Source organism: Pristis pectinata, chromosome 20, assembly GCF_009764475.1.
Source record: "Pristis pectinata isolate sPriPec2 chromosome 20, sPriPec2.1.pri, whole genome shotgun sequence".
Taxonomy (NCBI): domain Eukaryota; kingdom Metazoa; phylum Chordata; class Chondrichthyes; order Rhinopristiformes; family Pristidae; genus Pristis; species Pristis pectinata.
Window position 1 is genome coordinate 25,818,822 of NC_067424.1, and position 26,172 is coordinate 25,844,993.

The 26,172-nt window shown below is 39.0% G+C and overlaps 1 protein-coding gene across 2 annotated transcripts in view; it reads left to right on the plus strand.

The window, feature by feature from the left end:
- Positions 1-26,172, plus strand: part of nav1b (neuron navigator 1b) — a 485,995-nt gene that overhangs the window by 314,678 nt on the left and 145,145 nt on the right. The window lies entirely within an intron of this gene.

The following is a 26,172-nucleotide window of genomic DNA, read 5'->3' on the forward strand; positions in this document are numbered from 1 at the left end:
TGTATATCCTGCTGAATCCTTTGACAACCTTCCTCACCATTTACAACTCAAGTTATTGTGTCATCTACATACTTACTGATCAGACTGCCTAAATTGCCATTCAAATTATTAATATATATTACAAACAACGGAAGTTCCAGCACAGATCCTTGTGGAATACCACTGGTCATAGACCTCCAGTCAGAAAAACACCCCTCTACCACTATCCTCTGTCTTCTATGACCAGGCCAATTATGGATCCAATTTACCGTGGATCCCATGTGACTTAATCTTCTGGACCCATCTACCAGAAGAGACCTTACCAAATGCTTTACTACGTAAACAACTTCCATTACCCTACTTTTATCAACTATCTTCGTAATTTCCTCAAAAAAATTCAGATTTGTGAGACAGGACCTCCCCTGAATAAGGCCATGCAGACTATCCCTAAGAACTCTATGCTTTTCCAAATGTAAGTAAATCCCGATCCTAAGAATCTTTTCCAATAATTTCTCTACCACTGATGTAAGGCTCAGCAGCCTATAATATCCTGGTTTGTCCCTGTTGCACTTCTTAAACAAAGGAACATCATTGGGTATTCTTCAATCTTCTGACATCTTGCCTATGGCTAAAGAGGATACAAAGAACCATCAAGGCACCAGCAATGTCCTTCCTTGCTTCCTTCAGTACCCTGGACCTGGGGTCTTATCCACCTTCATTCAAGACACCCAATGCACCCTCCTTAATATCAACGTGTCCAAGAATATCAACATACCCCTTCTCAATCTCACCTTCATCCATATCCTTCTCCTTGGTGTGAATGACAATGCAAAGTACTCAATAAGGACCTCACCCATTTCCTCTGGCTCCACGCATAAATTCCTTCCTTTGTCCTTGAGTTGACCTACCCTTTCCCTAGCTACTCTCTGGCTCCTGATAGACATATAAAATGCCTTGGGATTCTCCTACCTGCGAAGGACATGTTATGGCCCCTTTTAGCCCTCCTAATTTCTTGCTTACGTTCTTTCTTGCTGCCTTTATATTCCTGATTTCAGCTTTCTAAACCTTATGTATGCTTCCTTTATCTTTTTGACTTAACTTACAATATTTATTGTCATCCAAGGTTCCCAAACCTTGCCATCCTTATCTTTCATTCTCACATGAACATACTGTCCTGAACCCTAATCAACTGGCCCACACGTCAGATGTGGATTAGCCCTCAAACAGCTGCTCCCAATCTACTTTCTCCAGGTTCTGCCTCATCCTGTTGTAATTAGCCTTCCTCCAGTTTAGCACTTTCACCTGAGGACCAGTCTTAACCTTATCCATAATTATCCTAAGACTTATGGAATTATGGTCATTGTTCCCAATATTAGTATTGGTTTATTATTGTCACTTGTACCGAGGCACAGTGAAAAACTTGTCTTGCATACTGATCATACAGGTCAATTCATTACACAGTGCAGTTACATTGGGTTAGTACAGAGTGCATTGATGTAGTACAGGTAAAAATAATAACAGTACAGAGTAAAGTGTCACAGCTACAGAGAAAGTGCAGTGCAATAAGGTGCAAGGTCACAACAAGGTAGATCATGAGGTCATAGTCCATCTCATCGTATAAGGGAACTGTTCAATAGTCTTATCACAGTGGGGTAGGATTATTGAATGGTTCCCTTGGACGATTCCCAATATGCTCCCCCACTGAAACTTTGATACCTGGCTAGACTCATTCCCCAACAGAAGCTCCAATACAGCCTCATCCATAGTTGGACTATTTACATCTTTTGTGGCTTGGTAGGTCACTTAAGGGCATTTAGTGACATGTGTAGATTAGATCACATTGGGGTGATAAATTCAATGTTTTTTGGAATTAAGTTTTTCATTTTGTCACAATAGAATATAGCCCATAACCACTGCCATATCCTGTAAATCCATAGTTCATACTTGTTTCATTAAAATGCATCTTGCAAAAATGTTTTATATGAAAATCCACAATTAGAGATGCTGGAAATTCTCGAAACATTCAGCAGGCCAGGGCATTGGTATTGGGAGCTTCTATGGATAGAACAACAGAGTTAATGATTTGGGTCGAAGACCATACATTTTGCAAATTAATTGGTTCCAAGTTTCACATGAACTGGAATGGATGAGCCCTGCAATTTTCTACGTATATATCAGGTGGGCAATTACCCACACCATAGTAGTGCATGTACACAAATACCAGATCTTTCTGTGGGGTACCAATGAAGCTTTTTTTTTTGGACATGCCTGCCAACTTCACCAGAAACTTCATGTTTCAGTGTGCATAAGTGAACACCGTAAACTGCTGCATGGTTTATTCATTGATAATTTGAGTGCTGGTGGACTAGATTATTACTATTGCAAACTGTGGTCCATTATACCTAATATTGGGGAAACATCTTCTGCTCTCTAGTACCCTTTTTCCTGTATTTGTAGAACTCTCAATGTTAATACTCTCCCTTTAGTTAGTGCTCATCTTTCTGAGGTTAATTTCTGCTTGGTTACCGCTTTACCACACTGATCCCTCCTGAGCTCCCTTCTCCCTAATGTTTACCTGTCTTTTTAAGTATCATCAAAGTCTGTTCTTGTAAATATGTAAAATATTCTGGAGAGGTTCAGTATTTGATCTTTCTCATCAGATGTGTTCCAACATTGCAGTTTAAATCTCTGCTAAAAAAAAAGCTTTCAATATTTTGGAGGTTCGGTGTGAATTTTAAAAAATCTCTGAAACTACAGCATTCCTAAAGGATTTGTACATCAACATCAAACAAAAATCTTGAGCCAAGAGCACTGGTGTTACCCAACAGTATTATGATTCCTTATTATGCTGTTGGTTCAGTGGTAAGATTTTTTTTAAATAACTGCAGAAAAACAGACAACAAAAATCACCAAAAGTAACCAGCTTGGTCCAGACTGCTTACTGAACACAACCACCTTGTTTACATTCAGTGGGCTAGAGAAAGTGCTGTATGTATTTTGATACTTGGCCAATGAGAGTGCACAATGTAATTTGACACTTGGCCAATGAGCACAGTACTTCATTGTCGTTCAGCCACTGCAAATCCAGTAATGTATTTTCCTGTATTTACAAGTGGTTCATGTGCTCCTCTACAGTATTTGTATATATAATGCCTGAAAAAAAGACCACCAATTTTCAATACAGGTAATATGTCCAAGTTGTCAAGACTTGGATATTAAAATGTAAATGTTGAGGTGGCTTGAAGTGGGTGAATGCCAGGGAGAATGTTGGACAAGATTTCAATTTCGCTTTGTTGACCACATAAAGAATTTAGGGGGATGTAGATGAAATAAGATCTTCTACCAAGACCACCACTTTTATTAATACTACACAGTTAACTTGATCAGCAGCTCGCCGGAGAAGATGGTCATGTTTGTGGATGGTAGACCCAAAATACCACCCCATGCCTGTAAGACCGCTTATAATCATGGAGAAAGCCAGGAGCACCTTCATCCAGTTGCAGGAGCAAGAGAGCAAAGGATAAGTGCCAGAAACATTCATAGCCAGTTGAGAATGGTTCTTTTTATTTACACTTTGCTTGCACACTATTTGCCTCAGTGGTGAAACTGCAGGCACCGATAAATAGGCAGCCCAGGAATACCCTGCCAGGTTCAAAGCCATCATCAAGGATGGCAACTATCCTCCTCATCTAAACTTCAATGTAGATGAAGTCTTCAACTTGAAAGGTTAGCTCTGTTTCTCTTCCCACAGATGCTGCCTAACCTGCAGAATATTTCCAGCACTTTCTGTTTTTATTTCAGATTTCTTGCATCTGCAGTTTTCTTTTGATTTTCATGTAGATGAGACACACCTCTTTTGCAAAGAATGCCGTTATGCACCTTTCTCTCTCGAGAAGAAAAGCATGCATCTAGATTTAAGGCTGCCAATTACACTCCTCGGGGCTAATGCTTTGGGAGACTTTGTGCTGAAACCCCTGCTTGTCAATCATGCAGAAACTCTGAGAACAATGTAGGGATTTTATAAAGTGCATCTGCCTGGAGACAAGTAAGAGGGCTTGGATAAAACTGCCATGTTCCAGAAGTGGTTCACTTTATATTTTTGCCCAGCAGTGAGGCTTTACTACAAGGAAAGCAACTTTGAGCTTAGGGCAGTCTTGGTTCTTGACAATGTCCAGGGCCACCCACAGAACCTTGACAGCCTTCCAACTTCCCTCCCTGGGGAAAGTGTGTACCTTCGGCCTTCCTACCTCTGGCACACCTTTGAACAGCTAGTTGAAGCAACAGATGTCAAGGTTGGCTGCTGACAAGGGAATTCTGGAGGTCGTACAACCTCCTGAAAGCTGTTGATAACATCAGTGCATCCTGGATGAAAGTCACCAGCGTTTGTATGAGCAGTGTTTGGCAGAAGTTATCATCCGTCAATATTGTTGAATTTGAGGGGGGTGGGGGGGGAAGAGCAGGGCGATCACCAATGACACCCAAGCAGAGCTAGATGAAGTTGTTACCAGCGATATGGCAGATCTAGTCAGTCTCACGGGGACTGGCAAATAAATGAGGAGCTGCAAGAGTTGGAACAGCACCATGTTTATGTGGAGGCAGACAATGCAAACACTAGTGCCTCCAGATGAAGGTTACCCAAGCACAGCAATTTTGATGGGAGGCATCACAAAGGTCAAGGAGGAAATGACCCAGGAGACACACGAGACCTCAGATGCTGGAATCTGGACCAATATCTGGTCCTGATGCAGTGGTTCTGACCTGAAATGTCAACATTTCCTTTCCTCCCGCAGATGCTGCTCGACCCACTGAGTTCTTCCAGCAGATTGTTTATCGTTGGAGGAAATGGCCCAGTCTGTGTGCCCAGCTTCTCAGTGAAGAGAACTGTGCTCTAGAGTACCTCCTGCCTCAGAAATCCTTCCTGGAAGGAAGAGACTTGCAAGATTTAGTCCCTGAATATCATCAAAAAGGAAGAGTCATAACCTGGCCCATATTCCCAGGAGAGAGAGCCACGATCTGGCTCATCTCCTCACAACCCAGCTGTAGCCTCTTCCACATTGTCTCCTACTCCTGCTGCTGCCCTGATATATTGTACTTTGTATTGTGTTAACTCTCATTGTATGTTCACCATTTAACAAATAGTACTGTCATATCCTGTGTTTATCTTCAAAGCAACTCTCATTTACCACTCACATCTCCATACATATAATGTATACTGACAGCTTTTAGAGCTGATTCATGCAGCATTCTCATGCCCAGGAATGCATCCTAAATACTAAGTTAGGCACCGATATATGTGAATTGTGAAATAGTCATAAGTTAACTGAGGAAATGCTTTATATGTTTTTATTGGGGATAATGTAACAGAATTAAATGAAGTACTCAGAATTATGCCGTGTAGACAGATTATTTTATAATATAAGTGATATCCAAATGGATCCACAAGAGTTCACTGCACTGTCGTTAACATATAATGGCACACAGCTTGAACATATGTGCCACTATTGTAGATTCTGTCATCAAAACAGGTGGTAGCAAGTGCCCTTGTGAAGAGGGTTCAATCCTTGCCAGGCCTGAGGGGGAACTAGGGACTTCCCTAGTTCCTGTTTTTGCTAATTTGAGTAGAAGTAGTACGGTTTATTCATATTCAGGAAGTATTGAATTTGTTTATTTTTCTTCATTCCTTTCACAGATTAAAATTCTTGGGACTTCCTTCTACCAGCCAGGGTAATTTGCTCTTCAGATTTGACCTCGGGCATTTTTTGAACTTTACAAAGATACAATGCAAAATTATGGCAAAACCTAATCAATAAGTCAGGGCATATGAACAAATGTGATGGAGAACTTTAAAGAAGTTAACAATCACATACAAACAGATCACCAAAAAGTAAAATCAAAATGGTGGTAACAAAATCAAATTAGCATTGTGGCAACACCAAAGTTGTGATTATTTCATGTAAAATTTAACAAAAGAAAAGCAGAGGAGGTTCAGTTTCAGTGGGCATGCAAAGCTGGTAGTGAGAGATTGGTGATCATAATATGACAGTCCTATTTTTTTTAGTTTTAATGGAAAGGAAAATTGAATGGTTACCATGAGCAAAGGAAAGATCTCCAGGGATCGATTACCATTGATAAACTGAAGAAAGATAACTGAAGATATTCTGAAGGTGATTTTATTAGGTTGCAGCACAATCCATTGCAGTTTGGTAGTTGATGTGTTGCTGAGGGATCTAGGAGAAATGTATTTCCAAATCCAGTGCAAGATTAGTGAAGTTGTAGATTTGCAGACAGAGATGGATGTGTATTGATCCAATATTACCTTGGTAAAACCTTGGAAATAACCAGGTGTCATGTGCTCTCACAATCAAGGGAATGTTCTTGAACATGGCTGAATGGATTGAGAAGTTAGTGGAAAGGGGGAGAGAAAATCTAAATTCAGCTTAAAATGACCACCAATATACTCCATACAGTGGAAAGAAGAGGAGGGTGCACATATTGAGGTCACGAGAGTTAGACAAAATAATTGTTGGAAGTAAACACTTTACAGTACAAGCAGGAAGGCTGGAGGACTTTGAGATGATCAAACAATGAATACAGTGGGAGAGGAATTCTTTTGTAGAGTGCAATATTGTTTCTGAATATACCCCACACATCTCTGAGCATGTCATTCAAAAAAACCTTACTTAAATTCTCTTATCAATTTGAGATCTGCAAATGACTGAAATGGACATTAACTAAATAGTCAAAGTCTGCTTCAGCATTTGTCAAAGGAATCCAAACTTAATTGCTCGCTTCCCATTGAATTTGGTGTCTAGTAGTTCTGCCTGTACTTATATTGATTTTTCACTTCCCTCTCCAACCATGTTCACCAACGCCAGTACGCACATTTGAATAATTTTTTCCAAAGTAATAACATTTTTCTCAGGCTGGTTGAACTAAGCACACTATAATTGTCATTTCCCCCTCCAACTGCACTCATTGAAGTCAGCACATCCAATGAAAAGGAAAATAACACCTTCATACAGTTGCATCACATGCAAATGCCACGTTTCAATTCTTGGCAGCTGATCAAGTTGACTATCCACTTACTGAATTCTATCCACCAGTTCATAGAAGTGGGTTACATTTTGCTTTTCACTTCTTCACCCGCAGCTGAATTCAGAATGTTACACTTAATTGAATATTATTGCAGTTAAATATCTAAAGTTGTATAAAATCTGCTCAAATTGAGAAAGAACCAGTGGATATTTTGAATAATATGGGCACTCTGGAATGTGGATACAATTTATGACCACATTTAATAAGGAAGGTTAGTAAAACAGCTTGCAGAGGTAGAGTAAATTTTAAGATAACAGACTGCTATATCCTCCAGCAGATTGTTTGTTGCTCCAGATTCCAGCATCTGCAGTCTCTTGTGCTTCTAGATTGTTATATCTGTCCATGTGTATCATACTTCCTAAAATACTCATTGTTTGTGTTAGAGTAATAAGAATTTTTGACAGAAGTGTTCATTAGCTGTTATATTACATTTTGACTTGCATTTAGTGATAGTCTATAGATGGTAATGACTTTTTCTATCTCTACTGTTTGGTAGCATATGGTTGACTTTGGAAAAATATCTGTAAAGCTAACCAATCATATTGATTGGCCTGAGATAATTTCATGGAGTGCCATGGACAAGGTGTTTCACTATTCTTTTTTGGAATTATGTTGACTGTTTTTCATATTGAAAAATATCCATGTGAGATTCAAACTATTTGGTGTGTCAGATTACAATCAAGGTTAGTGAATATGCCTTGATAAAAGTACACAAAAGAACTAGAATGAATTGAGCAGGCAAGATGTATCACTCTATTCTGTAGACATCTGGCTTTTCTCCAGACAGGAGTCAGTATCAAGCCATCCAGGCAAGTCCTTTTATAAAACACAATGCATCTCTGTGCACATGCATGGTTTGATTTACAATGCATGTCATGTAGTAAATTTTTGTCTACGGGTAGCAGTTTGTTTATTCATTGCAACTGGTACTTATTTAACTTTATGGGATGCCTATTGTGAATTCTGCCCATGAACATAACTGGGAGGAAATTAGTGCAGGAAGCATATCAATTTTGTAGTTGTGGTCTGAGCCCAGTCAGCACAGATATTGGTTTCACTGCTAAAGTTGTGGGGCAGAATCCCAAAATGGATAAAAGGAGATTCGAATAAGTTAATGGAAGACTGGCCAATGAAGCCCACGTCCTGTGAATTAATAAATAATAAATAAAAGTTGTCAAATTTCCAGGATTTGGCTGTAAGGTGGGGAAACTGAAAATTTCGTATTTTGGATTTTATAATGATGTTATACCATGATGTCAAATGACATTTTTTGTCTGCTTCAGAGAAGTAACATTCCAGAAACTCACACCTTGATCAATTCTGGCATTTGATTTTGATACATCTCATCCTTTATTCTATTAGCTCTAATTTAAGGTTTCTTTTCAAATTAAACTATAGTAACTTTGATTGACCTACAATTTTGTAAGGCTTACATAACAACAATGAAACAGAAAGATTATGATATGAAAAATATAAAATAATAATAGAACAGCATTTCTAATTACAAACAGCACAGGTTCTGTACCTGAGTAGACCATGGGCTGGAAACTCTACAATGCCTGTAAAAGGTGGCATCAGGCAAAGTGAGCACTGGGGGAAAGAGCTTCAGGTATTGTAAAGAATAAGTGATTAGGCATGCCACTAAGGCTGGTGAGATGTGGAGTGATAAGTCAGATGTTCTAATCCATTATCTTAAATGGATGATTTAGGCCTTGTATTAAAATTGTGAACAAAAGATGTACAGTTCTGAGGGCATTCAGAATGGAATAATATCCAACAAAAGCATCCTTGTTCAAAAATGTGTGGTGGTATAGCAAGACACACATCAGGAACTTCTTCAGTATGTTCAACAATGTACACAATTCACTACTGCAGTTAATGGTTCAACTCGAGCAGTGCATTCTCTTACAAAGATGATCACAGAAGAATATATCTACTGAAAAGCGCACTGATTGGTTTGATTGAACACTTTTGGGGATGATGGATACATCAATCCCTTTTGCAAAATTAACCTTCCATATACATCCACTTCTAAAATTAAGCTTTATACCACTACCCTTCACCTGTATCGCTAACCATACATGCTGCTCATCTGCCTTTTAGCTATAATTATATATACATAATATTGACCAAACCTGGAATAAAAGGAGTTTTCTAAAATCTGTTGGAAATCAGTGTCATCTCAGAATCCATCAAGTAAAAGAAGCTCTATTTAATATTACTTGAACAATTTTGCTCCTTGCCTCAAAATCCTGCTTGGCTTCCATCTGTCAGCTGAATATTATGGCTCATTTGGGAAGGCAAGCTCACGTTGTGGGAATTTTTGGGAATAAGCCCATAACCCAGAAATCCATTCAACAGTTATGTTGTAATTTTCACAGAGTGGCTATGAGCAAGGAATTGATAGGGGCTGTGCTCTTCAAGAAAAAAAATTAGTGTGAAAATTAGAAGAAGGAGTAAATTATTGTGAATGCTTCCTCTGGGAGGTAGGTGTAACAAAATTCTAATTTGTTATTTATGAATACAGTATGTTTTGTCTCCATCTGATGTACAAAGAGAGTCTCCCTATATATTTAATAAAATGTAATAATAAATGGACTTGGGATCAATTATTGAATTTGCTAGTCCCAGTGATACATTCATAGATGTATGTAATTCTTAAGGTGAGCCATTTTTGACAAAGTGTTCATCCATCTGCAAGGTAAAGTATCAGGGAAAATCTATTAGATTGGCAACGAATTGCACAAGGAAACGCAAAACCCATTTTCCTGTATAAATTAACAAGAGGAAATTTGCAATTTCTATGTGATAAGCCTGTGGTTATACTAATTCACACCATGTTATGTAAAAATGTGACTGTTCATATAACTGTGAAGCATTTCACAAAGGTATCTGCAAACCATTGAGGCACAGGAGAAATTATGATTGCTCTCAGAACATTGGTATCCTGGAGAATGCAACGTGTCAGTTTTAATTCTAATATTTGTGTGCAAGAGCTGCCACTCTAGAGGCCCCAGAACACCCAGAGATGTTGTAGATATTAAATATAATCTTGGGAAATATACATTTGCATGTTCTCAAATTTGGATAGATTTTGTCAATTTCCTGTCCAGAGCATTTGGAAATGTTGTTTCAATGTATTCCTCCCTTTTGTTTTCCCTTCTGCACATTGGTACGTAAGTCTGGAAAGTCTGAATAAAGAAGTTAGGTCCCAAGATGTATTGAGATGATAACCATACTGCTTTGTCTGCTGTAGCTCGCACAGTGGTGTTGGTGGTCTATGTTAAACTGCATAACATTTGTGATCTTTGTCCCACATCAGTTAACTACATTATGACTTATTAGTATTAGGTCCCTTAAGCTCTGCCAGGTCATCAATTTGCACACAGATTTAAGCATTAGACTAGACTATGACTATTTGTATTGTTTATGTTTTAGATATTTAGGCACTGAGATTTAAAACACTAATCTTGATGCCAAGATATCATACTGAATTATTATCAAACATGATAAATATTGTAAAACAAATTTCATCCTGTCAGCAAAGAACTTCCTCAGAATACTTGGTTGTGTATTCTTTTCATAGTTATTTCAGCTATGTCATTTTTTTCCAGTAAAATTTCTGAGCATTTGTAGGCGGTTGCAATCTCTGCTGAATAGATACAGAATTCTAGCAGACTTTTGAAGGAGTGATTGATCGGCAGTCCTGCTCGGTTCTAAAGTGACAGAAACTCAGAGAAAGAAGAGAGAGAAAACACAAACAAATCCACACACGTTCATGCATGCGCAAGTGTGCGCGCGCGCACACACACACACACACAGAGTCAATGGAAGTCATGAATTTGGGGGTTGGTGTATAAATTTAAAATAGCAGCTAGAAAGATTACACGGGAGTTGAAGGTTTATTTCTTCCACTCAAAGAGTGAAGAGGGTGTAGACCTCATTGTCTGAATGAGTGGTGGAAGCAAATAGCAGCTCATTTAAAACGTACCAATATGCACTTAATGTGTCATATTCTACAGACTATGGACCAAAAGCTCTCTTTCTGTGCTGTAGATTCCTATGCTTCTGTGGTGTAACTGTGATTTCTTTTTCAATACTAGGTTTGTTCTGAATAAATCACTTTTTTTTAATAGTTTTTGGTTGTCTCGTGCCATGCCCTATTTCGTGTTTAAGAGCTGTTTATATCCTAATACTGACACTTGTGTCCATTGAAAAAAAATTGGGAGAGTGTGTCTTAAAGTAACATTCCATTTAGCCCAACCACACTTGCACTTTTAATATCATGGGGAAGTCAGAAAAACTTAAAGATTGTTATCTTCATTGCCTCTTTAAATCTGTGATGTGTCTCTTGTCACAATATCAAATGCCATGTTTACCTTCCTCTCTTATGAACTATTACTACAGCATTTGCAATAAAAATAACAGTGGGGCTATCAATATTCACAGTTATGAAGAGGTGACATATGATGTAAGCACGTGCACAATTAAATGTAGAAATCTAGCTGTTGTCTGAAGTACCTTTGCAAGATATATCAGACTCATCTCAGCAATTAATACAACATTGTGAAGTTACGTATTTTACTACATAAATACTTCTGCATTAAAAAGGGATAGAATAATTTGGGCTGGTAGATTTTGGTTGAAATTACTTTTTAATGACTGGCATGAAAAGACCTCTCTACCTTTAAACATTTAACTTTCAAGTATGCAGTTCAGAAAGAAAATAGTGTTTGAAAGCCAGCAATCAAGATGCTAGAGTCAACATTTTGGGTTGAGACCCTTCATCTGACAGAGGGGAGATAGTTAGTATAAATAAGGGAGGGGAAGAGCTGGAGCAAGAGCTGGCAAGCGATAGGTAAATCCAGGTGAGGAGGGTGATAGGCAGAAGAAGGATGGAAGAGTGGAAACAGCATTGTGGGCCGAAGGGCCTGTATTGTGCTGTACTTTCTATGAAATAGCAACAGAGTCTGGGACATGATAGTTGGAGGCAACACATTCCACAAATGATGGAAGCTGATGGGAAGGGAAGGAGGTGGGGGTGGGCAGATGGGAACAGTTGGGGGAAGGGACTCAGTGGAAGGAGTATGTGGGTGATGGGCAGATGGAGTGGGTGAAAGAGAGAAAAGAACCAGTGTGATGGGAGGAAGGCGGGGATATAGGATGAACTGAGTAGATCAGGAGGAGAGAGAAAAGAGACAAGAGGGAGCAGTTCACCTGAAAATGGAGAATTCGATGTTCATGCTATTGGGTTGTCGACTGTTGAAGGCTTTTCTTTATATATTCTGGCTATCTTTTATCTCTCTTCCTTAATTCTATTCCTCTGCATTCCCAATCTTTATTTTGCTTTCTCTCAATATTTAACATTTTATTTCAAGCCTTATACTTTATGACTTAGTTTCTGCAATTCTCGGTGAGGATACCTCACTGTGACAGGTTGAAGAGCCACACAGCTCATGAACACCACACATGTGCTGGGCTGGATCGCACATGAGAGGGCGAAAGCACTGCAACAATGTTATGAGCTGCTGCAAGTGGTGAGCTGCTTTCCTTTTTCACTGCCTAAAGCACCCAGGCAACTTTCAACAACTTGAAGAATTCTGATCTTTTAAAACCTAAAGCGGCATGATGGATAAATAAAGAACATTTCCACTAATGTCTGATTTCATAATCATTTTGGCCATATTTCTAACCAATTGTAAATTTATGCATTTTCTGACCTCAGGCAAGATTGAATGGTGTGGAATCTAGGCTGTTAACCTGGATCATGGTTCCAAGGCATCTCTTGTCTTGAATATGGGGTTTATTTAAAAATAAACTAGCATTGTACAACAGTGCTTTTTATTGGTGAATGCTCCCTAATTTCACATGGTGAGATATTCTTTTAAAAGAAGTGTAGGAGTAAATATGTCACCTTGCCATTAGTATGTAAAACTGGATAATTGCAACAGTTCTGTTGTATAGATTCATTTCTTTAAATTAATGTTTTATGCAGGAAATCTGATGAAGGGTGTTGCACTTGCAGAGAATCTGTTGGCTCTACATTCCTAGTATGCCAATTTCTGATTATTACACTACACTAAATAAGAGTTAATTTTCTTCCCTTTATAAGCTGTTAAAATAATTTCTTATAAAGGCTGATAAGCATACGTTTTGGTGTCAGTTTTAAGCTATTATCCATCAGCATGCTGTAGGTAGCATCATGTGCCATGAGTATAGTTATACTGTAAAGCAGAAAAAATACAATTCAATAAAATATAAATAGGTAGAAACTTATCCTTTGCTAGACATATGAACGCAAAACTCCATTGGGGATGTTCTCAGGCTGCTGTTCCAAAGGTGAGGAACACTAGACAGATTAGATTCCCCAAGAGGTGTTCCTTTCCCATCCACTGCCCCCTGTTTGGTTGCAGCTGTGTGGAGGGGTTCAGTCACCTCAAATTAGCAATGGAGGTACTGACAGAGTTATCTCATCCCACAATGCCAACAAGATCTCTCGTGGCACTGCTAATAAATCTTTGTACCAGTTTATGCCAGCAGTGCTTCAGCAACTGCCCAATCATTGTGTCTTATACTTTAAGTGGTACCAATGAAAGAAGTCTTCCAAAAGACTGTTAAGAGATAGTATTGTCTGAATGGCTGAATGGCTGCAGTTATATCAACTTGCAAGCTATGAAGCACTTATCTGGAAAAAGGTGTGAGAACCTGTCCTCTCACTGCATGGGTCAGCAGAGAATCAGAGGCAGAGCTGTGCCATCTGCTCCAAGTTATCTGTGGTTCCTGTGCAGCTCAGGATTGGCACATTAAGTATCAGGAAAAGTCAGCTTAATATCCTTCTAACCCCTTGTTTTTTTAGAAAGTCTGTCTGTTGTGAATGTTCAGTGGCTGGCTATCTTTTGTCTGATTAATCTAAGGATTATTTTTGTCACATCTGTCAATGAATAGATGTTGGTAGCATCTTGCGGTGTACAGACATGACAGATTCATTATTTGAGGAGTGACAAATGGTACCAAGCATTGTGCGATTATCAATGGCTGTTTCAACTTCTGATTTTGTGATTGAGAGAGATAATCAATAGAACAGCTGATGATAGTTGCATCAAGGGAACGATCCCAAAGTGCACCTTCGGAGATTTTTAAGATATCTTTATTATTCACATGTACATCGAAACACACAGTGACATGCATCTTTTGCATAGAGGGTTCTGGGGGCAAGTGTCGCCACTCCTCCGGCACCAACATAGCATGCCCACAACTTCCTAACCCGTACGTCTTTAGAATGCGGGAGGAAATCGGAGCACCCAGAGGAAACCCACGCAGACACGGGGAGCACATGCAAACTCCTTACAGACAGCAGCCGGAATTGAACCCGGGTCGCTGGCGCTGTAAAAGCGTTGTGCTAACCGCTACACTACTGTGCCTGCCAGTGATTGGCCTCCAATAACCACAATGTCACCTTCCATACAGAGAGTTAAAGCTGCTTGGATATCAAGGCAGGCAGTGTTCACTCAAAGAGCAATGAGGTCTCAAGTTGAATGGTAGAATCCAAAGATCTTCTTCCCCTGAACTTGGTAGCCAAGTTAAACATGGTGTGAATTGGGCACGATTGCCTGACCCATCAACTGGGCTGGCTGCTATTCAGCTGCTCAATCACTGACAAAGATGGTCCCATGCTGGGATGTGGAATCTCTTGCCCTTTACATCAGTGTGTGACCTATACCGTTCAGCAATTCACCAATACGGAGGGTTTTCAGCACAACTAGCAGCTAAGTGGCAAGAGTGAGACTGTAACTGAGGTAATGGGGGTAGGAGGCATTGAATTTGGTGAATTTTGCTTATATAATTATTTGCCCAAAATGTCAACCGACAAGATGAGAGATAATATGGGTGGATGATTACATGAAGACAGAATCCAATATTTTTAATTTATTTTTCTAGTTTCTCAAATTTTTGCTTCCTTTAAGATAATTGATGTGGAAACCCCAGTGGTGTTCCTCAGCCAAATCCTTGTTTTGAGGTGGGGTGGGTTAGGGTGGTATAAGACCATGTCCCATCCCAAAAAGGGACACAACTGACAAACATTTGCAAGGGTTTCCATTGCTCAGAACCATTTTCAATGAAGTGAGAAAAAGGTAGGAACACCAGTATTGATGCTAATGTGTATTTAACATTCTTGGCATGTGCTGTATCTTACTCCAAGTCATTGTAGAATCTATTTTTGTGCCTTTTATTTAGCAATTATAATCATCTTCCTGTACATACGTGATCAACTTACTTTAATGAACTAATTAGCATTTTATTTCAGTTCGTCGCTGACAGTAAGATAATTGCTAGAAATTCTTAACTACAGTGTGAATTCTTGCTCTGTAGTTGGAATACACATGCAAATATCATGGAAATCATTCAAGCAAAATTAAGTACTTATTTTAAATAAAACTACTGAATCCTGTTTTCCTCTGGGTATTTATGACCTGTTCAGATATTGACCTGGAAAGGATTTTGACAGATTTTGTTAACCGAGAGACTGTTAAAAGCGGCGTCATTATCAGATGTCTTGTAAAAAAATATATGTACCGTAGGGTGGACAGGTGCCACGTAAATGTGGCAGGCCAGTGCTGCATTGTCATATGATGAGGCTGTGGCTAAAGGCATCTGCTGCTGTGACTCTATTTTGTCAGTGTAATTATAGTAGATAGACAATGCATCATATAAAATGGGATAGAATATCCTATTATTTTTATCCACCATACTTTTTTTAGAATCAATTGGTACACAAGTAAGAACTAGGGAATTCTCTTCTAATGTTAAAATAAATGCAGTAGAATTTCATTTTGACATCTTGTTTAAAAATGTTTCTGTAATTGGTTGAAGGTACATTCACCTCTTAATAGCTCAGATGTAGGGTATAGTTGGGGGGATGCTTGTACTTGGAAACTGATGGTCTAGCAAATTTTATCTCAGGAAATAATTAAAATCTTTTAATGCAGTTTCCTGGGCTGCAGCACCTGAGTTGAGAAGCTAGGTGGTTACCAAGAGCTTACAGGCTGGGAAATAATGGAGGAATTGATAGGGGGATGGTTGAGTCAGGAGTTGGATTGCTAGAATTCATTGCATAGTATATTGCTCTGAGTTTGAGATATGATTATGTGCATCCCACTTTCTGTTTTGATAAGGAGCTTTACTTTAAATGTATTAGAAAACAAATCAAAGTAATGACCTCTGTTTGGAATGCTATTATTTAGTCTCTTTTAGAAAACAGCGAGGCTAACAACTGCATGGATCCTACAACCAAATTATAAAACACCATAACAGTACAGCTCGGGAACAAGCCCTTCAGCCCACAACATCTGTGCCGACCATGATGCCAATTTAAACAGCACATCTGCCTGTATTAGTCTATATCCCTCCACTCCCTGCCTGATCATGTATTTATTTTACTGTCTATATTTTACTGAATCCTTTGATAACTTTCCTTTCTGCCGGACATCACCTCGCTTTCTGCCAGTGTTGTTAGTACCAATATAGACCACGATCTCTGGCTGCTCACCCTCCCCTTTCAGAATGTCCTGTGCCCGCTCAGAGACATCCTTGACCCTGGCACCAGGGAGGCAACACACCATCCTGGAGTCTCACTCACAGCCACAGGAAAGCTGTCTATGCCCCTGACTATAGAGCCCCCTATCACTATTGCTTGCCTACTCCTTCACCTACCCTGCTGTGCCATTGATCTGGCTGCTGCTGTCAGTTTCTCCTGAGTATATTTATTTGAGAGGGGAACAGCCACAGATAAATACTACATCACCTGCCTGCCCTTCCTGGCAGACACCCATCTGTCTGACTGAATCTTTGGTGTGACCACGTCTTTGAAACTTCTACAGCACAAAAAAAATCCCTTTGACCCACCTTGTCCATGCCAAACAAGATGTCTATCTGAGCTACTCCCAGTGTTTGACCCATATCCCTCTAAACCTTTTCTACTCACGTACCTGTCAAAATGTCTTTTAGACACAGTAATTGTACCCACCTCCATAGCTTCCTTTGGCCATTCGTTCCATATACCCACCACCCTCTGTATGGAAAAAGTTTCCCCTCAGGTCTCTTTTAAATCTTTCCTCTCTCACAAATCTGTACCTTCTAGTTTTAGACTCCCCTCTCCTGGGAAAAAGACTGTAACCATTCACCTTATCTGTGCCCCTCATGATTTTATAAACCTCTGTAAAGTCACCCCTCATTCTCCTACGCTGCAAGGAGAAAAGTCCCAGCTTATCCAGCCTCTCCTTATAACTTAAGTCCTCTAGTCCTGGTAAATCCTTTCCAGCTTAACGATGTCTTTCCTCTAGATGGGTGACCCAAACTGCGCACAAGGCTCTGTATGGTCTCACCAACGACTTGTTCAGTTGCAACATGACGTCCTGACTCCTGTACTCAGTGCCCTGACCGATGAAGGCAAGCACGCCAAATGCCTTCTTCACCACCCTGTCTATCTGCATCATCACTTTCAGGGAACTATGTATCTGTACCCTTAGGTGTCTCTGTTCTTCAACACTATCCAGGGCCATACCAATTATTGTGCAAGTCCTGCCCTGGTTTAAGTGACCAAAATGGAACACCTTGCATTTGAGTTAAATTCCATCTGCCATTCCTTGGCCAACTTCCCCAGCTCATCTCAATCCTATAACACTCTCTGCCTGCTGAATGGTCCTCAGTGAGTCTGACTACCACTTTAACCAATCCAGGTGGTCTGAGAGGATCTGCAGTTGGACACACTTCCTGCAGACATAGTCATCAGGGACACTCGAACGCTTCCTGATATCCCACATCTCCCAGGAGGAACATACCACTCCACCAACAGCCATTATTGCCCCTTAACAATGAGTGGAATCAGGAAAGGGAAAAGGAAGAATCTTGTCTTGCCTTGATGCTACTCGGCCTCCTCACCAAACCTAGCACTTTGACCACAACAGCAGCACTTCAACCTCAAGGGCGTCCTTTTCTAAATGGCCACTCCAAAATACAGCTCCACTAGATCCTGTCTCTCTTTTAATGGCCTCAGGTAAGAAAATAAACAGCTCCTCACCTGATGCACAGTTTTTAAAGAGTCACTATAGCTCCTTCTCCCTCATAAAATTACAAAGATTACTAAAAGGTGATTCCAATAGAAGTCATTATCAAATTGAGTGATGGTGCAGCATTGTTACATTCAATATTCAACAGTGGAGAGTGTTTCACATGTTTCCAATTTCAGCCTTGCTCTCATGGATGCACCAACCAGAAGGGTTTACCTGCAGGCTTCTCTCAACACCTCCCAGCAGCTGGCTTCACAGCAACATCTGGAGAAACTTGAGATCAGGTTGCATACGCAAATTGTATCCACCGTAATACCCTTGAACAGTTTAAGCAAATAGCAGTTACATATAACATGATATAATGACCTCTCAGCAATCTCAGACTCATACCTGTGGAGAGTCTTACTCTACCTGTTAAACTAGTTACTGCTTCTGATAAGATAAGATTTCTTTATTAGTCACATGTACATTGAAACACAGTGAAATGCATCTTTTTTGCGTAGAGTGTTCTGGGGGCAGCCCGCAAGTGTCACCACGCTTCTGGCGCCAACATAGCATGCCCACAACTTTCTAACCCATATGTCTTTGGAATGTGGCAGGAAACCAGAGCACTCAGGGTAAACTCATGCAGACACGGGGAGAACGTACAAACTCCTTACAGACAGTGGCCGGATTTAAACCCAGATCGCTGGCGCTGTAAAATGTTACGCTAACTGCTACACTACCATGGCAGCTAATGAGAGAACAGTTGGGAGTATACCTTGTTCACTAACAGTGAAAGAAATTGACAAGTAAAGGATAAAGTTCACAGGATACACCAAGAACTGTGTGGGCATTTTTAAAAGTCAACTGGACTTGTTTTTCTTTAGGTGCAAAAAAAAATTCCAGAAGATAAACTTCTCAGGATGTTCATATATTTATTACTCTGCTGCTATTGATCTCATTCTCAATTTATTCGCAAGATAAAAATTCTATTCTGGGATGGATGCATGCATCGTATAGTAGAGTCCGTGTGTTGAACTCCACTTCTTTGTCAATGTTTTTATTAATTTCAAATAAGAAGTACAAAATGCATGAAACAAAGGAAAAAAAGAAAATGTTACAAAATAGATTGTATTGAATCACACAAGAAATCACAATGCTTCATATTGATAAACAAAAAAAATCAATTGATATTGATAAGTTGGAATAATTTTATTATAAAAAAAATCTAACCCCACTACCAAAACCAAAGCTGTTTAGTAACATCCTAAAGACATAGTAGTATTGGCCAATATCTGTACATTTAGCACCAAATCAGCGGTTTTGAAAGTAGTTCAAACAAGGTCCCCATAATTTTTGAAAGTTCAAAATAGATCCAGAAATAGAGCAACAGATCTTCTCTAAACTTAGATATGACATAACATCCCATAACCATTGAGCATGAGTAGGGGAAATAGTTTCCTTCCATATTAGCAATACAGCCCTCCTGGCTATAAGAGAAATGAAGGCCAATTTGAACTCCACTTCTGAATTTGAAATCAATGGAACCAAGTTTCAGAAACTGTGTGCAATGTCTGTTAGTATATTGCTTGTTTTCTGCCTACCCCACACCAGGGACACATTTCTCCCCCACCACCATCTACTTTGCACCAATTGTATCCAAATGATTGTCTATAAATGCAAACGTGGTAAAATAATATTACCCAGAAGTATTACAAAGTAGGGAATGCTAATAAAAGTCAATAATGACACAGTATACAACACTATTTTGGGAGTTTTTTTTTGCTTATGATCAGCTGGACACTTATCCACAATTGGTGCATTGTACTCTGCTTCAGAATTCAATGAAACTTAAATTTTGGAATCTGAATTGTGTGTTTTATGCCACCAACCAAGGACTAAGTTATTGGTGATTATTTTCCAGTAACATAGTATCAGTAAATTTACAACTAATCATTTTTTTTTCTTTTGTCCTTAATTTTTAAATGAAATTTCAAAAGACTGTTACGACAAACTCGATAGATTTTTGATAGGAAACTACTTTAATACCGTTCTGAAATGATCATGCATATGATGCACTCTGATGGCAAATATAAATTGGTTGCATAATGTTTTGTTTCATTTAATTGGAACATTCAGTTGCACATAATTTAAGTTATGCCAGCAGCTAGACAGCTGGTCTCCTCTTGAGCAGAAACAGAGCATCTTGTAATGTGGCCTATTAGTTAGACATTACCTCTCCCCCAGCAGCTTGAAAAGGATTTTCCCTTGTGAGGGCAACACAGCATCAGAGAATATCGTGAATAATGGGGCTAACTACTTAATTACTGAATCATTGGGATTTGAAGACTGAGAAAGATGTAGAGCGATTTCAGGGAAGGGTATAGGATGAACTGGAGAAAACTAAAAGGCAAGAAAGGCTGGATTAAGAAAGAAGGAAAAGAGAGAGAAAAGTAAACAATGGCCTGGAATTTATAGACATCAGCAAGCCCTGTAATTTCCCATGGTCTTCCAAATTAAACTTGAACTTGCTTTTTGTCATTGTTGCTCTAGGAGGAATCCAGTTAAGGTCCAGTGCAGTGAAAGAGCCTTCTACACGGTGATAGAACTGCCTGATTTCATAGAGTCATCCAGCACAGGAATGGGACCTTAGACATATCATGTCCATTCTAATTGCATTTATCAGCATTTGATCCATAGCCTTATGTGCCTTGGTGATTTGTTTGTCTTCATACTTCTTAAAGGTTGTGAGGGTCTCTGCTACTAACACCCGTAAACAAGCTCAAGACATGAATATTGCATAGGACACTAAAGATAACGCCCTTGATCTTCTTCAACATGGTGAATTAGGTCATTTTGTCCACCTGAGAGACTAGATGGGACCTTGGTTTAACATCTCATCCAAAAGATGGTACCTCTGTTAGCATAATAGCATAACCCTGCAGTACTGCATTGGAGTGAAAGCATAGGTTTGTATGCTCAAATCTCTGGGATGGGACATGAACCTCAAATACTAAACCATGGGAAACAACAGAAAATAGGATGAAATAAAGCACAAATTAAATCAAATAGATTATTACAGATCTAAAAGTCAGGATCTTTTCAAATTTTACCCCTTCTATAAAGGACTTCATGAAAAACTTGACATGCACTTGTAATGACTCTTCAGCTGCTTGAACTCATACGTTCACATCTTTGACATGCACTTCAGGTGAGAAGTGCAGAATCAAAACACTATTCCTTTCAATGTTAATTGATATAAAATCTTTTGGAGTGCATCTTGTTAAATTCATTTGATAGATATGGTGGCTGTGTTTAATAGGGTCTACCTTGTGTATGTGAATTTAATAATCAAATTTCCATACATCAAAAAATTAGCCCTTATGAAATTCTGGAAGATATTTATGAAAGGAGAAATGATTGATGGGATAGTCCACATCAATTGAAAAAAATGCGTGTAAGTGTTTCACCTGGAATATTTGCCTAATGTTAAAATATTAATTGACATTGACATTTGACTAGAATAATTGTAAATAAGTAGAAGATAGAAAATGAGAGGAAATGAGCAAATAATAAAAAGGTAAGGAAGGAAGAGATTAGCTGGAGTAAATGTTGGCCCCTTAGAGAATGAAACTGGGGAATTAATGATGAGAAGTAAAGAACTGGCTGAGATCCTAAATAATTATTTTGGATCCATTTTCATGGTAAAAGACACACAAAAAATCTCAATAATAACATATAATCAAATGACTATAGGCAGGAAAGAACTTAAAATAATCTCTGTCACTAATATAAATAAGTACTAGGCCAGCCAATGGAAACTACAGGCTAACAGAACCCCTGGACCTGATGAACTGCATTCCAGGGTTTTAAATGAAATGGCTGTAGAGATAGTAGATGCATTAGTTGTAATCTACCTAAATTCCCTTGATTCTGAAAAGGTCCTCTCAGAATCCTCTCAGAGGATTCTTCCTGGAGGCCAGTGATCAGTGGTGCTCTGCAGGGATCTGTTCTGGCTGGGACCCCTGCTCTTTGTGATGTTTATAAAATGACTTGGATGAGGAAGTGGAGAGATGGGTTAGTAAGTTTGCAGTTGACATGAAGGTTGAAGGTGTTGTGGATAGTGTAGAAGGTTGTCGTAGGCTACAACGGGATCTAGACAGGATGCAGAGTTAGGTGCAAAAGTGGCAGATGGAGTTCAATCTGGAAAAGTGTGAGGTGATACACTTTGGAAGAACTAACTTGAAGGCAGAGTACAAGGTTAATGGCAAGATCCTTTGCAGTGTGGAGGAACAGAGGAATCTTGGAATCCAAACCCTCAAAGTTGTCGCGCAAATTGATAGGGTGATTAAGAAGGCATATGTTGTGCTGGCCTTCATTAGTCGGGGTTCAAGTTCAACTCAAGTTCAAGAGCCACAAGGTAATGTTGCAGCTCTATAAAACTCTGGTTAAACCACACACAATATTGTGTTCAGTTCTGGTCACCTCATTATAGGAAGGATGTGGAAGTTTTAGAGAGGGTGCAGAGGAGATTTACTAGGATGCTGGATTAGAGAATTTATGAGGAAAGGATGAGCGAGCTAGGGCTTTTCTCTTTGAAGTGATGCAGGATGAGATGCGACTTGATAGTATAAGATTATGAGGGGCATAGATAGAGTGGACGGCCAGCACCTTTTCCCCAGGGCAGCAATGGCCAATACCAGAGGACATCCTTTTAAGGTCAGAGGAGGAAAGTTTAGGGGAGATATCAGAGGTAGGTTTTTTACACCGAGAGTTGTGAGTGCCTGGAACATACTGCCGGGGGTGGTGGTAGAGGCTGATACAATAGGGACATTTAAGAGAATCTTAGATTGGCACATGGAAGTAAGAAAAATGGAGGGTTATGGGATGTGTGGGAGGGAAAGGTTAGATTGATCATGGAGTAGGTTTATATAGGTCAAGGGGCCCATACTGTGCTGTACTGTTTTATGTCCTATGATTCGGAAACAGTAAATGGAATGCACAACAGTAAATGAGCTAACTTCTCCAAAGTTTTCCACTTTTTCTCTCCCTCCTATTCAAGAAAGGAGGGAGAAAAAAAACAGGAAACTATAGGCAAGTTAGCTTAACATCTGTCATTGGAAAAATGCTGGAATTCATCATTAAGAAGGTGATAGCAGGACATAAGAATTCAAGCAGAGTCAACATTATTTTTAAAAGAGGAATTGTGTTTGACAGATTTACTCAAGTTTGAGAACATAACAAACAAGGTGGACAGAGAAGAATCAGTAGATACAGTGTATTTGGATTTCCAGAAAGCATTTGATAAGGTGCCACAAAAAAATGCTTAAGAGGACACAAAGTTAAGGGTAGTATATTAGCATAATAGGGGTGTGGCTAACTAATAAAAAGCAGAGGGTCAGGATAAGTGAGTCACTTTTGGATTGGCAATCAGTAACAAGTGTGGTGCCACTGGGTCAGTGCTAGGGCCTCAACTATTTATAATAAATGAATGAAAGGGCAGCACAGTAGCATAGCGGTTAGTGTAACACTATTACAGCGCCAGCGATCGGGGTTCAATTCCCAGCGCTGTCCGTAAGGAGTTTGTACGTTCTCCCCGGGACTGTGTGGGTTACCTCTGGGTGCTCTGGTTTCCTCCCACATTCCAAAGACGTAAAGACATACGGGTTGGTAGGTTAATATGGGTGTAATTGGGTGGTGCAGGTTCATTGGTCTGGAAGGGCCTGTTGCTGTGCTGTATAAATAAAGTTTTAAAGTTTAAAAACTTCATTGAAGGAAACAAGTGTATCATAGCTTGATTTGCTGATGAGCTAAATATACAGCAAAAGGTAAGTTAGTAAGTTGTAAGAAGGACTCGAGCCTACAGAGGAAATAGTGAGGTGGGCAAGAGGTTGGAAGATAGAGCATAATGTGAGAAAATGTGAAGTTATTCACTTTGGAGGGAAGAATGAAAATACAAATTATTATTTAAACAATGTGAGTCTGTAGAATGTTGTGGTACAAAGGGCTCTGGGGTTCCTAGTGCATGAAAAGCTAAACAAATAGCATGCAGGTGCAACAAACACTCGGGAAGGCCAATGGAATGTTGGCCTTTATTGCAAGGGTATGGAGTAGAAAAGAAGGGAAGTTTTAATGCACTTTTACAGAGTGCTTTGTGTCGTCAAGGGGAATGGGAAGGGAGATAGACAGGCCAAGGTTGGATCAGCTGTAATGTTATCGACATTTATAATATTTCCTCATATCTACCATTCAATGAAGGCTTTTGTTAACCTTTTTGTCCACAGTTGGAGTTTTTTTTGCAGTACCTTAACTGATACATTTGTATGTTTATCGAAATGACACTGAGAAAGTCTACTCCAGTGTGTTTTCATATTTTGTTCTGATATTTTTCATTAAGTATAATTTGGACTTTAATATTTTAATTTATGATGCTTTGTGCATTATTAATTGTATTTAAATTACTGCCATTTAATGAATATTTATAAATTAAAATACAGTGCATTTAGATCTAAATATGATTAAGCATCAAAATGTAGACAGGGATTATTTTTAGTCGTGTGGCTGGCCTGTACTGTATGTGATTGACCCAATTTACACTTCCAGGTGCCATAGCAATGCTTGGAAATTTAATTTCTATAACATAAACTTTATCCAATTTTAGATTTCCTCCTTAGAAAAACAAATAAAATGAATTATCATGACTTTGTGAAATCTCTCTTCACTTTTTCTAAACTGGCTACTGCTGGCCTAATGCTGATCACTACTTCCTTGTTAGTCCTTAAGAAATTTCATGCCAGTTATTAGACACTTCCCCTACTGAGATGAGTGATATTTTTCCAACTCTCGAGGTGGCACTTCATAGTTAACAGATCTCCATTTTCGTATGGATAAGTCACTTGATTTGGCAGTCCTCCATATTTCTCCTATTTTAACTTTGGCAAGCATCCTCGATATAGGTGTCTGTTATCCTTTTCATCTGCGTATTAGATGGAATGTAAGTACATGGTTCAATTCTCTCCTGTAACTGACTCCTTACTTCACTGCACTTCCCACTCACTCTAAAAACACTCTGTGTGTTACACTGCAGTGACATCCTGTCAGCAGGTAATTACACCTGGTCCTGCTTGGACGAAATCCTCAATCGAAAGACTTATTTCCATATTTTTGCTGCGATTTCCCATTTGGTGTCATTTTAAATGGATTAGCATTGACATTAAAATTACTCTAAGCATAAAGTACAGGCTTCCACGTCTATTAACTTGCAAATCATCTCTATTTAGCTTGCAGTAATGTTGTAAATTATTTATACCTATATGGATCCCAATCATTGGTGATTCATTTTCATGTGACAATATAAGAAACCTGATTACATGGAAAGTTTCCTTGATAATGATATGAGGTGAGCACTTAATATGCTTGCATGAAGTCAGCTCTCTGCTATTTTATAAGAAACACTTATCGATATAAAATAGACTAATACCACCATTAAGATAGTCAAAAAGGGATTTTTACAAATGTTTAGTAAGATCACGTGACAGCATCAACGGTAATTTCTGTCCTGTCCTGCAAAGAATTGGAGAAGTTAAATGTCATGTAAGAACTCCCTGAAAATGAGATGTGGGAAATAATTTAATACCAGAAATTACGTCAAAAATCAACAATATGGGTAGGAATGGGGATTTTGTCCAAATTGGGCCCACAGAAATAAAGACCAGTTACCAAAAACATGGACTTTCCACCAACTTAGTACTTTAAGTGGATTGCTCTATCAGTATAATTGTGGTAATTTTGTTTATGGATTGTTGGTATTCTTCAGGACTAATGAGCACACTAGAATGGTGGCTTCTGTTACTAGGTGCATGTATTGATTTGCCAGACCTGATTTAGTATATTGCAAATTTAGAACATCATTGGTGTTTTATCAGCATTACTGGAATATATTGAATATTAATTATCAAGTGCAGCTGTGGGATTTGAAAATTTGTATGGAAGGATGACTTTCTGTCATCTGTATTTATTTTTAGCATCTTTGATAAAGTAAATTTTTGCC